The sequence below is a fragment of the Hyperolius riggenbachi genome, chromosome 6, assembly GCF_040937935.1.
Source record: "Hyperolius riggenbachi isolate aHypRig1 chromosome 6, aHypRig1.pri, whole genome shotgun sequence".
NCBI lineage: Eukaryota > Metazoa > Chordata > Amphibia > Anura > Hyperoliidae > Hyperolius > Hyperolius riggenbachi.
In genome coordinates, this window is record NC_090651.1 from 58,694,359 (window position 1) to 58,708,962 (window position 14,604).

The following is a 14,604-nucleotide window of genomic DNA, read 5'->3' on the forward strand; positions in this document are numbered from 1 at the left end:
GAATAGTGGCTGAGCAGCTGCAGCGCCACAAGGCCGATTCCAGAGTGTTTTCATTCTGAAATCAAATCGGAAACTGGCCTGTGGTGTATGGACAGCCAACAGAGCTCTCATAGTCGATCAATGATTTGACACCTTCAAAGATCATGTTTCACTATTTAGGCGATTCTTGTGCCTCCCGCTCTAGGGACTTAGAGAATCAGGCCTAACATAGCATCCAAGACATGGAACAGTGGATTACTCAGACATAATCTTCAAGACATTACAGCAGGTGACCAGATTATAAACAAACGTTCACATTTATACCTACAGAGAAACACGGAGCAGCCAGAAGACTAATTCCTTTGGTTGGAGTGGAGATAGACCATATCAGTAGGTGGGATGGACGATTTTTGTTACATAGCTTTGTGCTGACCAGGAAACAGAGGATGGACTATAGGCCACTATACACCCACATTTCAGGGACATAGACCGGAAACCATTTGAATGGCAATTTCAGCAATTAAATAAATATTTAGCCGCTGTCACAGTTAGCAGCACAAGAACGTCGAACTAACACTTATTAGCAGGTTAAAAGTTTAAAGGAAACCTATAAAGCAATAAAGAGTTAATGTAAAAACTTAAGTTCTCCGATAGGCCACAATTTTAAATTGAATGACAGGTGAAGTAAATAACATTGAACTAGTTTCTTTGGCACCTTTCAAGGGATAAGCTTAATCAGGCAATAAGTGAATAGTCATTTCTTAATAGTGATGTGGTAGCAGCAAACCGAGCAAGCACAAGGCCTCTCTTCCACGGGTGGCTGAGCTGCACACTTGTGAGGTACTTCAGCCTCCCGGCTGCCATCCGCAAGCACAAAATGACATGTGGTAGCATTACCCGGAGGCAATATATTGCCTCACGCTGCAACTGCGACAACTCCATTGGGGGTCATCTGTACACCACCCGCATCGGGCGTGGCCTTGCACCCAGCCAGTGAACGGGAGCAGCTGCTAAGCGGTAAATGCACTGCTCGCAGCCTCCCCTGGAAAAGAGGCAGTAGCTTTACCGGCCTGAGGATGAAGATCTGAGACATAATAAAAATAGAGGAGTCTATTTAACATTATCTGCCAATTTGCATTTTTAAGTACCAAAAAGAAAAATAACTGTCAAGCTTTTAAAGCCCCTTGCACATTACAGCAATGCGTCACTCTCCCCCTACAGTGCCCATTAATCTCAATGAGACAGCCATAGTACCATCTGTGCGACGCAATGCGATTTCCCATAAAATCAAGTGTTGTGAGGTGTTCCTGTGTGCAGCAGCTCATACTTATAGAACATATTTCAAGTAGGGACACCCAGTAAATCAGCAACCTATACATGGCTGTACAAGGCTCATTGATGTGTGAAATCTAGTTCTATGCCACAGTAAAACTACTGTAACACAAACTGCTGATAAACTCAAAGCTGGCAGAACTTAAATGATCTACTACTAATGCCTCAATATTAAAGAGACTATTCAACCTAAAAATAAACATTGTATGTATCCCCTTCTCATAAAAAGTTTAATGTCTTTTCTCTCCAAAGCCCCGGCCCCCACCCCCAGACCCGTGTGCACTGGCTTGTAGCCCCGCCTCTTTGCAGAGATATGCTGTGGTGCTTCCATGGCACTCTTCTAGAGAGCGGCATGGCACTAGTCTGCAAGGAGGCGGGGCTATGCACCATAAGCCAGCGCACCCAAGGGAAGGGGGTGAGCTGGAGTGAAAAGACCAGGTAAGTCATAACTTTTTCATGATAAAAACTTCTACTTACCAGGTTTATTTTTGGCTAAAAAGTCTTTCAGGCCCCCTGCACACTGCAAATCCAATTTGCGATTCCGATTTTCCCTGGATGCTATCAAGCAGAGAAGTGCTTTTCAGTGCAGGTAGATTTTGGCGCAGCCGACGCCACCATAGATTGTAATAGGAATTACAGCTATCGCGGCGCTCAGTGAGTAACGTCGGCTCCGTCAGAAGACGCAGCTGAAGTTGCTTTTTTAAAAAAAAACAAAAACACAATAATTCGGCCTCCAGCAATAGCTGGAAGCTGAATTATATCATTCCCCACTATCCATGGCGGCCTGGAGGGGGAATAGTAATTAACGCAGCCAGGACTTGTGCAGCAGCAGGATCAGCCATATACCGGCTGTATCCTGTGCCCAAGTCTCCTGTCGCCGATTTCATATGTATGCCTTTCAAGAGCCTAGGCCTCTTGCACACTACATGCAATTCCAATTTTTAATCGATTTTCACATAGGATTCTGAATTTGAATCGGTACTGCATGCTGCGTTTTTTTTTTTGTTTTTGTTTTTTTTTAATAGCATCCAGGGAAAATCTGAATCGAAAATCGGATTTGCAGTGTGGCCTAAGACCACTTGTACAGTTCAAGCCTTTATGTGGCAGAGCCATTTTGGCAGCATGAGAAGAACTATACGAAATAGGCAGGTGGATTTATTGTTCTGTCTGTCCACAGACACTTTTGGAACATCAGTTGCAAACATGGATACTTATTAAGAAAAAAAGCGAGTCACAAAAAAAAAGAATCTCAGAAGGACAACCGATGGAAGTCAGGTGAATAAATCCAAACGCATCCATTGATAACAGTAATTCTCAGTATTCTGAACAGAAATAAAGGTCTTAACCCAAGGAACAGAGGTAACAAGCAAACCCTAGGACTAAGCCTATGACTGGTTTTGGATGAAGAAAATAGGTGAGTAAAAGGTGGTCAATTTATCAACAATTTTTGCAAACATGGTACATCTTGATTGTTCACTGAGAGGTGCAGGGGGTCTTTTTGAAGCACTAACAGTCTCACCTAGACAAATACTGACTAATCTAGTCAGCATTTGCATAAGCAGGGTGTCCTGCAAGTGCAATGAAGTCAAGTAATTTTATGTGCCCGCTCTTATTCGCAACTGGTATCCGGTATCCTGGTTTCAGTATCAGAAACATTTCCTATAGTTATATATTCCTGTATATTGGTATGTATGCTCCATTAGCGCTATTGAGCTCCATATGACGGCCTGTTAGACTGTTAGCTTATATGATCATGAAAGACCCGGTCAGCTGCCAAACACTTAGGCCGGTTTCACACTGCAAGGTGGCAGCAGCGATTCGGTGCGTCGCCCCTGCTGCATCGCACCAATGTGAGATACCGGGGCGATTCCTCGGGGGGGCAGATGGGACACACTGTTCAATGCACTGTTTTGTTTCAAGACACAAGGGGCTCTGATCACAAAATAATCCCCTAATTAATAAAAATAAAATTTCAGCACATTTACAAGCAAAATAATAACTCAAAGTAAGTTGTTCCTGATTAACTTAATTTCAATATCACTTTTCTTACCTTAATTATATTACATTTTTGGTCTTTGGGTGCTTAAAAAGTAACATAGATAAGGTGAACAGAGAAAAACCGGTGAAAAAAAAGCTTTGTAAATCATGCCCAAGGTGGTTTTGTGATCCCTGCATGCTGGGAGAGAAAGATCTTTCTCTTTCCAGCATTGTGACCCAGAGGTCATTGCGGCTCACAGGAGCAGTGTGTGTGTGTGTGTGTGTGTGTGTGTGTGTGTGTGTGTGTGTGTGTGTGTGTGTGTGTGTGTGTGTGTGTGTGTGTGTGTGTGTGTGTGTGTGTGTGTGTGTGTGTGTGTGTGTGTGTGTGTGTGTGTGTGTGTGTGTGTGTGTGTGTGTGTGTGTGTGTGTGTGTGTGTGTGTGTGTGTGTGTGTGTGTGTGTGTGTGTGTGTGTGTGTGTGTGTGTGTGTGTGTGTGTGTGTCCCGCAAACGATCCGCTGGACAGATTGACTCAACAACAGCAACGCCAATTCCCTGCCGCTCCTATTGTTCACACTGCTCCACTGCGCTGCTTGCATAGCAACACAGATACACAGCTGACATGTGTGCAGTCCAGCCCAGCAATGTCACCCAAGGGGATCAGCACCTGATTCCTGACGGGTAACATCAGTTGGGCCTATACAGGGCTTTAGAGGCACTGACCACAGCCAGTACATTCACATTACTGGGGTCCTCCTAGCCTGACAGGAGCTGAAGAGTGAAAAAAAAAAAAAAAAAAATACCAAATACCATTCCAGGCTGGTAAAACTCCAACGTTAGATCAGGTTACCAATACAGCATTGAGACTGGTTCTCTTTAAAAAGGCAATGAGGGGTGGGTCAAAGGCAGTCTCCCACAGCAACCAATGTAGCTACTCTAATGCATGTGCGCAATGCTGTATTCTTGCATTCATAATAAGGCCTCGCAATGTTTCTACTAGTTGCGGACTGCAGAAAAGTCTCCAGTGCAAACGATGCATTATTCACCGGCCTCCTCTGTGTCCTCCTCTGCAGCAATGTCATCCCGAGACGAGTCGTGGAAATTTACACCCGTGACGCAGCCCATGTCAAGGGCGTTCAGGAGATCCTGCAGCCGCGTCCCCGTAGGGCAAAAATAAAAAAAAACTTCTCGAAGACTTAAATGATCTAGATGTACATCCATCAATTAAAATTAGCATTCATTAGCCGAGATTTAAACCTATACTTCCACTCTAGAGCACTCCGCAAATAGACTGCGGCACTTTAAAAAAAGGCACACGGCCCCCTCTGCGGGTCCTCTGCGAACATTACGATGCAGAGGAGGGGAAGTGAGGGGGGGGGTTGCAGAGAAGAAATCGCCCTGAGAAAAGTGCTGCAGCTTCTATTCTGTGGCTTAAACAGACGTGTCTCGGAGTAGACTGAATTGATCCATTAGGTTGATGGAAAACTTGAGCACATCTGCTGAGTCAGGAGAACTTCAGAATATTCTCTCCGTGAAGATATATGTGTATTGGCCAAGAGAGGGCAGTAACGATCAATAATTCCCTGCGAATGCAGCTGCGGGTCGCGTCACTTTTGTGATGCGCGCAGCACAAAATACTGAAGGACACTTTTCTTTTTTTCCTTTTTCTTTTTCTCTTTTCCAAAGAACACGTTCCCCACGTGGTTTGTAAAGACACCCCTGATCGCTTCTGAGCTCATCTATGGGAGGAAGACTAGGCCGCAGAAGACAGCAGTCACCCCGCACTCTATACAAATTCTGTAACGTGATAAATGCTTTATATAAATGATCACACAGCCCAAGGACATTTTATATAGCAAACTATGATCAGAATAAAGAGGAGCAGTGTAGTAAATGCAGGAACATGTCTTACTCCTTTTTTGTCGGTCAACTGTAGGAGTAAAATCTATTGTATTTTAATTCTAGATATTGATGAAATCAATTAAACCTTATTTGGCTTTTATTGCTGTCTGTGCCCCTATCTGGGGGAATTTTTTTCACTTCATGGTCTAACAGGTGTCAGATAAATCTCTCCAAAAAAAGGGAAAGAAACACCATTTTTGAGTAGCTTGATAAGGTAGAACTCAACGAGAATTGCAGTTCCTGCACCCTGAACCACCAAGGTGAATACTACATGGAGATGGGATGGACAATGACATGCATGCCGACGCAAGATTATGCAATTTTTTTTTATGCAAATAAATGTAGCTCGAAAAAGGACCAATCAAATTTAGCCAAGTTGAAACGGTCAATTTTCAAGCTGCTTAAAGTGACCCTCATCAACTGATGATAAAATAATTGTAACTATCTTCCTACTCCAAAAATGTCTGTTTATATATACCATAGTTTCTATTTTATGTTTAAAAACAAAAAATAGATTTAATGTTTTATGGTCTCTACTCAATGACACAGTCTTTCCATGTCCCAGAGCTAAAATATATGACCTATAAACTTTTTTTATGTATCCCTTTCAGCCAGAGGCTGTTTTCTGCTAAGTAAGAGTTTTATAGCTGCAAATATCTTATCTGCGAGGGTTAAGCTATAGTCTGACTGAGTTCCAACTGGAGAGAAACTGTCACTTGCATACCTGTATGTTTAACCCTTTCAGGCAGAAAAATAAAAAGGAACACAGCCTAGTTATTTGTATGCTTGGCACTGTACATGCATATGTCTATTGCATCAGGTCACGTCACCTCAGGTGCACTAAGTTTTCATACCAAATTTGCATAATCCTACATCAATTTAGAATTATTTGCATCTCATTGACCATCCCAACTATAAGGCCGTTGGAAGTGCAAGAGAAACACAGAAATAGAAAGCACCCTGACCCCCAGTATATTCCTGTAGTGAACAATAAATGCTATCCAATGCAAGAAAATGGTAAATCTTGCACACACATCAGCAGAAAGATGACAAGTGAATGATCTTTGGCAGACAAAAAATAAAATCCTGACAGTTGGACAATCCGGGAAGATTTATTTCAAGTTCCTTTAATCTTTCTCTTATGAAAATACTGATTATTTTTCATCTGTCCATCAGGAAGTGCCAGCAGATTAAAAAAAAAAAAGGTCTTTAAATAAACTCTGTTGAGAAAGTTGGGAGCTCTCATTCCCCGGTTTTTCACTGTGCCGGCTATTCTGAAACCAGATCGGCCAGCTGGAATGTCAGGCACGCAGGCCTGATAGAAACTGTAAGGCAAATAAACAGATCTCTATAATAATCTGTCATGGTATGTGGTTACGCCGGGCCGCAGGAACGGAGAGATGGAGGGGGAGTCGCTCTGCCAGGTGGGGTGAGCCTGGAATTTGGAGGAAAAAAATAAATAAATCTATATCAAATAAAGTTATTGAGGAAAGTTATTTATTGTTCTGCAGCTGCAGAGATGAATGCTCTGATGACACTTCTCAAGCTCCAGGTGGGCTGACGATGCTCTAAAAATACCATAGAAATGACATGGGAAAATAGCAGCCCCAGTGCTTGAGATAAACGGCAGCATGTTTAAAGTGCAACTCCAGCCCGAGCCCACATTTTTTTTTTGTGAGGTAATGTAGGGAAGGGTTAGGAGAACCTCTGAGGGTTCTATTTTTGTTTACATGTGTCAGAGAGATCCCCCCCACTTCCTGTTTCAGGTGATTACAAGTAATGTGGTACTCTATGCAAGAAGGACACCGCAACAAAGCTTAAAAAAAAAGTGTACCAGAGACTACGAAACTTAAAAGTTTGATACATACCTGGGGCTTCCTCCAGCCCCCTCCATGCAGATCGCTCCCACGCTGCCGTCCTCAGTCTTCGTTAACGGGTCCCATAACTCGGCCAGTCTGAGCATGCGCAGTGTGCTTTCACCATCTCTCTCCAGCGCCTGCGCTTTACTATTTTCCGCCGAGAGAGACGGAGGGAGCACACTGCGCTTGCGAAACTGGCCAAACGTACAGGACCCGTTAATGAAGATGGAGAAGACGGAGGACGGCGGCGTGGGAGCGATCCGTGCAGATGGGGCTGGAGGAAGCCCCAGGTATGTAAAAAAAATGTAAGTTTCATCGTCTCTGGTTTACTTTAACCTCCTCCATAGGCCCTGAACAAGCATGCAGCAGATCAGGTGTTCCTACATTGTCAGATCTGACAAGATTAGCTGCATGCTTGTTTCATGTGTGTGAATCAGACACTACTGAAGCCGATAGATCAGCAGAGCTGCCAGACAACTGTATAGTGGCTGGATAGTGTACTGGATAAGGGCTCTGCCTCTGAGTCCTGGGTTAAAATTTTGGCTCTTCCTATTCAGTAAGCGAGCACCAAGATTCCCTAACACTGCTACTGCCTACTGAGTGCGCTCTAGTGGCTGCCTCGCAAGCGCTTTGAGTCCGACAGGAGAAAAGCGCTATACAAAATAAAAATGGAATTATTATTGTAACTGGTATTATTTAAAATGAAATTAATATGGCAGCCTCCATATTCATCTCCCATCAGGGCTGCTACGGAGGGGACCCCAGGAGACTGGCTTAGAGCGGATCTGCAGTGAGGGACACTGGGGCTGGAGGAAGTCCTAGGTAAGTAAATCTGATTTTTTGATGTTTGACGTTTCCTTTAATAAACTTTATCTTTAACTTTAGATAAGACATATAGACAAGTTACTTGTTATAGTTAGTTTTTCTAGGTGGGCTAAATAAAAAAAAAAAGGGGCTACATGATCCGCAGGGCTGGGCGGATCAGGCAGCCGCAAAAACTGCCGCTCACGTGGGCCGCAATGACCCACTATCACTTGCGTGACCCCTGGGTCACGACGCTGCGCAGAGAGATTGTGTTGTCTCTTAGTGATTATTATTATTTAGTATTTATATAGCGCCGACATCTTCCGCGGCGCTGTACAGAGTATATTGTCTTGTCACTAAACTGTCCCTCAGAGGGGCTCACAATCGAATCCCTACCATAGTTATATGTCTAGTGTCGTGTATGTATCGTGGTCTAAGGCCAATTTTGGGGAAGGCCAATTAACCTATCTGTATGTTTTTGGGATGTGGGAGGAAACCGGAGTTCCCAGAGGAAACCCACACAGACACGAGGAGAACATACAAACTCCTTGAAGATGTTGACCTTGCAAGGAGAGACCGCTACCCACTACGCCACCATGCTGCCCATAGCGTGCAGGAAGGCGGAGAAGTGGCAAGAAGCTCAGCCAGGGGAGAGAGCTGCCCAATGGCAGCTCGGGAAACCCAGTAAGAATGCTCCTGGTGGGTGTTTTAAACAGGGAATTCCTCTCCCCTCTGTTTACCCCAGAGTTGGCGACAAGACTTGTCGCTAAACTCGGGGAGCTATAGGCAGAGAGCGGCGGTGGGGGGGCACAGAGCCATGTCATTAGGCAGAGAACATGGCTCTGTATTCCATCTGCCCCCCGAAGATCCACCTCGGGTTCGCTTTAAAAGTATTAGAGGTAGTAGATCAGTAGGACAGCCAGGCAATGTGCATTGTTTAAAAGGAAATAAATGTCCCAGCCTCTACATCCCTCTCACTTCAGGTTCCCTTTAATCACGCTATTACCATGCTAGATTCTGGCCAGAGGTGGCCCTGACCGGCCACTTTGGGCAAAAACCTCCTAACGTATGTCCAAGGCAAAACATGGGAAAGGTAGAGGCAAAGCTGTGAGATCAGAAGGCTGCAGTTCTAGAGTGGTGCATTGTTTTGCATTGTGTTGAATTACGGCATATGAAAACAATAAGCAGCCGGGGTGTTTTCAGATTTCTTCAGGGAGGTAAAATTAGCACTAGATTAGAACTGTATTTATTGATGAGAGGAAAACCTGGGGCTGCTTAAGCAATTTAATAAGTACACTTTTTAACAGACCAAATTCCAACACTGCAAAGTTTGCTCAGCTGCAGTTCTGTTCCCGTAGACGAAGTGAATCCGCAAGCCACAACACAGAGGCATAATTACAGTATATGGTGACAGTATAATAACAATGGAGTATATTAACGGAATACACCCAACACATTATCGCTGGAGTGAATCGTCCTCCAAGATACACATCGACTCCACCGCTGTCTCCTGTCCTTTATCCAACACGTTACACATCCAGACCCCAGCGATTAATCTCTCCTACCTTCCCAAATTCAGAACTCGCTCTAGATGGAAACCTAAACCCACAACAGTGGAGTCATGTTTAAGGAGACTTCAGTTTTGGCTTGAGATCTTATATGCCAGAAACCAGTACGCCAGAGGCTTGGAATAAATTGAAAATTATTTCCTTGCATTAAATATACTCGAGTATAAGCCTAATTTTTGGGCCAAAAAAAGTAGCCAAAAAGTGGGGGTCTGCTTATTCTCAAGTCACTACTCTGAGTAACCCTCCACAGTGACCCCACTATATGCACAGTATGCATCATCTGAGGGAGACCATACACTTGACATTTCCATGGGAGGTCCCAGCTAACCTCATGTCGAGGTGTAGCCTTGGATGGCATACAGGGACAGTGTCTACTGAGTGGTGAAAATCCTTGCATTCCTATATCAAGTTTTAGATACATGACTATATGGCTCTGCATTCCTTGCTTTATCTTTATACCAGCTTAAACTTTGCAACAAGAGTTCTGTGCATGTTTATCTCCATTGTAGGCCTGTTTTGGCTTATTGCAATCTCCTGAATTTATGCTGTGTTACTAATATATGGTTGTGGCCGGCCATGGCTGTGAGTGGTGTTGTGGTAATGGCTTTTTCCACCCCGGGTTATACTCGGGTCAAACATTTTTCCCAGTATTTTAAGGTAAAAGTTGGGAGTTGGCTTAAACCAGGGTCAGCTTATGTTCGAGTATATACGGTACAATATTTATTGGAATGAACTGAAGTGAGGAAAAACAGAATGAACAGGCATTATGTAACCTGTGAACATACTTAACCTCTCACACCAGTGATGGTTTTATCATTCAGTAATGCTGGGTGCACATGAAGCAATTTCCCATCCGATCAACAGGTAATCTGACAGGAAGTTGCATCGTGTGCAATGTCCAAACTGCTCTCAATCAATAACTGGATCCATTTTCCCATGATAAGTTCGGAAAATCAATTCAGTTATTAAACAGGACCAGATCGGACATGAGGGAAACAATCGTCCAATTCCCAAATGATTGGACCATGAATAGTTGAAACTTGCAAGTACAATTAAAGGATGGAAAAGAAGCAGAACCTATCTGCACCCAGGTCAAAACTCAATGAGTCAAGAAGTATTATGAAAATATAAAAATCATTTCATTTATTAATATGCATTAAAACATGTATATAAAAAGCATACAGGTAAGGGTCTGAGTATCTGGACAGCTGAGGGAAAGACAATTGATGTTATAACATTCTAGCAATATAACTTCTTTACACATGCTAGCTGCATGTGAGTCACCATTGGTTCAACAAGCAACATTCATGGAGGCTATGGAAGAAAGGAGAGTCCTTAATGGCCATGCCAGAGTGCAGAGTGGTATGCAGCTAGCTTGTAGTTCCTGTCCATAAGCAGGCAGCTGTAAATACATAAAGGTGTAGAGATGCAGAAGATGATGCTTGGCTGAATTATAGTTCCTGTCTTCAAGCAGGCAACCATAAGTATGCGGGATGCATGTAAAAAGAACAATGATGCAGCTTGATGTAATACTGGCCTGCAAAGTTCCTGTTTGCAGGCTGAACAGAATGAGCAGATAAAGCCAAATAATCAGCGCTCTAGGTTCCTGTCCAAAAGCAGGCAACCACTGTATAATAGAAAGTTCAAGCCTGATGGTATCAAATGGCAAGAGAGGATATATTTGTGTGCACAATCCTGAGTATAGTTGACACCGTCAGTGGCAGGCTGACCTCTTTATTCCTGTCCAGAAGCAGGCAATAGTGTAGTAATGATGGTAAATTGCTCTAACAAGGAAATGACATGGCAGTATCCGCATAGTGTACCACAGTATATACCATAGAGAATTCTCCTTGCATCATGAAGACATAGTAGCATCCATAAGATCAGTGCAATCAGCAGGGCTCAATATGAGTGAGAAATATATGCAGTCCCAATATGAGGCAAAGCAAGGCCTCAATATGCATTAGATGGTATGCTTACGTTTCCTCTCTTCAATATGAATGTCCTCCGAGGATATGTGCAAAAACGTGCAAAATGGTGAATGACTCTAGAAGGTAGCAAAGCATCCTCTCAGCTGCCCAGACCTTGTCTACCGGTTTCGCCGAATTGTTCGGCTCATCAGGACACAGACCGCCAGGTAGGTATGCCAGAGACTGTCTCCATGCGCCTTAAATGGCGTCTACGCCGAGGCCCAGCCCGCATCACTTCCGTAGACGCGGCTTCTGCGTCTCAGCGTGGTCCGTCCTCCCGGAACTGACGCCCGCGCGCATGCCCAGTGCGCTCCGCGTCGTTCCGGGTGGTAGCCTGGCAACAGGGGGGAAGAAGGACAAAGGAGCCGGATAGTCTGTCCGGCTCTGCCCGTCCCCCTGCCAGGCTAAGCGCCAGACCCGAGCGCATCATGGGGCAAGTAGGGAAAAGGAGGGAAGACTAAGACAAAGGGAAATGGGGAACATACAAGGACATGCCACCAAGCTGCATCCACGTCCGGCGCAACGGACTCTTAAAGGGGACAGCTCTGTTAAAGAGATCACAGAATTTCAAAACAAACAATCACATTATACCGCATATATTTAAATAGCCTCAAAGTTATAATTAACCTGAAACTATAACCGGAATATCAGAGTGAGACCTATTCTTTTTCTTCTTTTTTCTTCTTTTTTTTTCTAAAAAGAATAGGTCTCACTCTGATATTCCGGTTATAGTTTCAGGTTAATTATAACTTTGAGGCTATTTAAATATATGCGGTATAATGTGATTGTTTGTTTTGAAATTCTGTGATCTCTTTAACAGAGCTGTCCCCTTTAAGAGTCTGTTGCGCCGGACGTGGATGCAGCTTGGTGGCATGTCCTTGTATGTTCCCCATTTCCCTTTGTCTTAGTCTTCCCTCCTTTTCCCTACTTGCCCCATGATGCGCTCGGGTCTGGCGCTTAGCCTGGCAGGGGGACGGGCAGAGCCGGACAGACTATTCGGCTCCTTTGTCCTTCTTCCCCCCTGTTGCCAGGCTACCGCCCGGAACGACGCGGAGCGCACTGGGCATGCGCGCGGGCGTCAGTTCCGGGAGGACGGACCACGCTGAGACGCAGAAGCCGCGTCTACGGAAGTGATGCGGGCTGGGCCTCGGCGTAGACGCCATTTAAGGCGCATGGAGACAGTCTCTGGCATACCTACCTGGCGGTCTGTGTCCTGATGAGCCGAACAATTCGGCGAAACCGGTAGACAAGGTCTGGGCAGCTAAGAGGATGCTTTGCTACCTTCTAGAGTCATTCACCATTTTGCACGTTTTTGCACATATCCTCGGAGGACATTCATATTGAAGAGAGGAAACGTAAGCATACCATCTAATGCATATTGAGGCCTTGCTTTGCCTCATATTGGGACTGCATATATTTCTCACTCATATTGAGCCCTGCTGATTGCACTGATCTTATGGATGCTACTATGTCTTCATGATGCAAGGAGAATTCTCTATGGTATATACTGTGGTACACTATGCGGATACTGCCATGTCATTTCCTTGTTAGAGCAATTTACCATCATTACTACACTATTGCCTGCTCCTGGACAGGAATAAAGAGGTCAGCCTGCCACTGACGGTGTCAACTATACTCAGGATTGTGCACACAAATATATCCTCTCTTGCCATTTGATACCATCAGGCTTGAACTTTCTATTATACAGTGGTTGCCTGCTTTTGGACAGGAACCTAGAGCGCTGATTATTTGGCTTTATCTGCTTATTCTGCTCAGCCTGCAAACAGGAACTTTGCAGGCCAGTATTACATCAAGCTGCATCATTGTTCTTTTTACATGCATCCCGCATACTTATGGTTGCCTGCTTGAAGACAGGAACTATAATTCAGCCAAGCATCATCTTCTGCATCTCTACACCTTTATGTATTTACAGCTGCCTGCTTATGGACAGGAACTACAAGCTAGCTGCATACCACTCTGCACTCTGGCATGGCCATTAAGGACTCTCCTTTCTTCCATAGCCTCCATGAATGTTGCTTGTTGAACCAATGGTGACTCACATGCTGCTAGCATGTGTAAAGAAGTTATATTGCTAGAATGTTATAACATCAATTGTCTTTCCCTCAGCTGTCCAGATACTCAGACCCTTACCTGTATGCTTTTTATATACATGTTTTAATGCATATTAATAAATGAAATGATTTTTATATTTTCATAATACTTCTTGACTCATTGAGTTTTGACCTGGGTGCAGATAGGTTCTGCTTCTTTTCCTTGCTAAATTTCAACCCAAGTCACTCTGAGTCATATAGATTTTTCCAATGTATGTTTGTATGGTTGGGAGTGGATTGGTGTTGGATGAATCGTTTATACAATTTCTTACAATTAAAGGATACCCGAAGTGACATGTGACATGATGAGATAGACATGGGTATGTACAGTGCATAGCATACACATAACTATGCGGTGTTCCTTTTTTCCTTCTCTGCCTGAAAGAATTAAATATCAGGTATGTAAGTGGCTGACTCAGTCCTGACTCAGACAGGAAGTGACTACAGTGTGACCCTCACTGATAAGAAATTCACATGTTTATCTCTGTCTTGCTCTCAGAAACCATTTTCTGCTAGGAAAGTGTTTTATAGTTGGAATTTCTTATCAGCGAGGGTCACACTGTAGTCACTTCCTGTCTGAGTCAGGACTGAGTCAGCAACTTGCATACCTGATATTTAACACTTTCAGGCAGAGAAAGAAAAAAAGGAACACAGCATAGTTATTTGTGTGCTATGCACATGTCTATCTCATTATGTCACATATCACTTCGGGTTTTAGGCTGCAATAGGCAACAGTCAAGACAAGACAAATAACATCATATTGCGCTTTTCTCCTGGTGGACTAGCAGTGTTAGGGAGACTTGTCCCAGGTTTCCTACTGAATAGGTGCTGGCTTACTGAACAGGCAGAGCCAAGATTCGAACCCTGGTCGCCTGTGTCAGAGGCAGAGCCCTTAACCATTACACCATCCAGCCACACCATCCATCCATCCGCCCACCCAGTCAGTCAAGTCAAGTCAATGAAAGATTAGCTATCAGAGTGTTCCAGCAGATGACTATAACAGTAAGGGCCAATTTTCACTAGTGCCAGAGATGAGTGGCGGGGAAACATTGCTCATCTCTAACATGGGCTTGCTTTTCAGATCGCACTTCGGTTCGAACCTAG

The 14,604-nt window shown here is 44.1% G+C and overlaps 1 protein-coding gene across 5 annotated transcripts in view; it reads right to left on the reverse strand.

The window, feature by feature from the left end:
- The window catches only part of PATJ (PATJ crumbs cell polarity complex component), a 396,175-nt gene that overhangs the window by 294,261 nt on the left and 87,310 nt on the right, over positions 1-14,604 (reverse strand). The gene's annotated exons all lie outside the window — the stretch shown is intronic.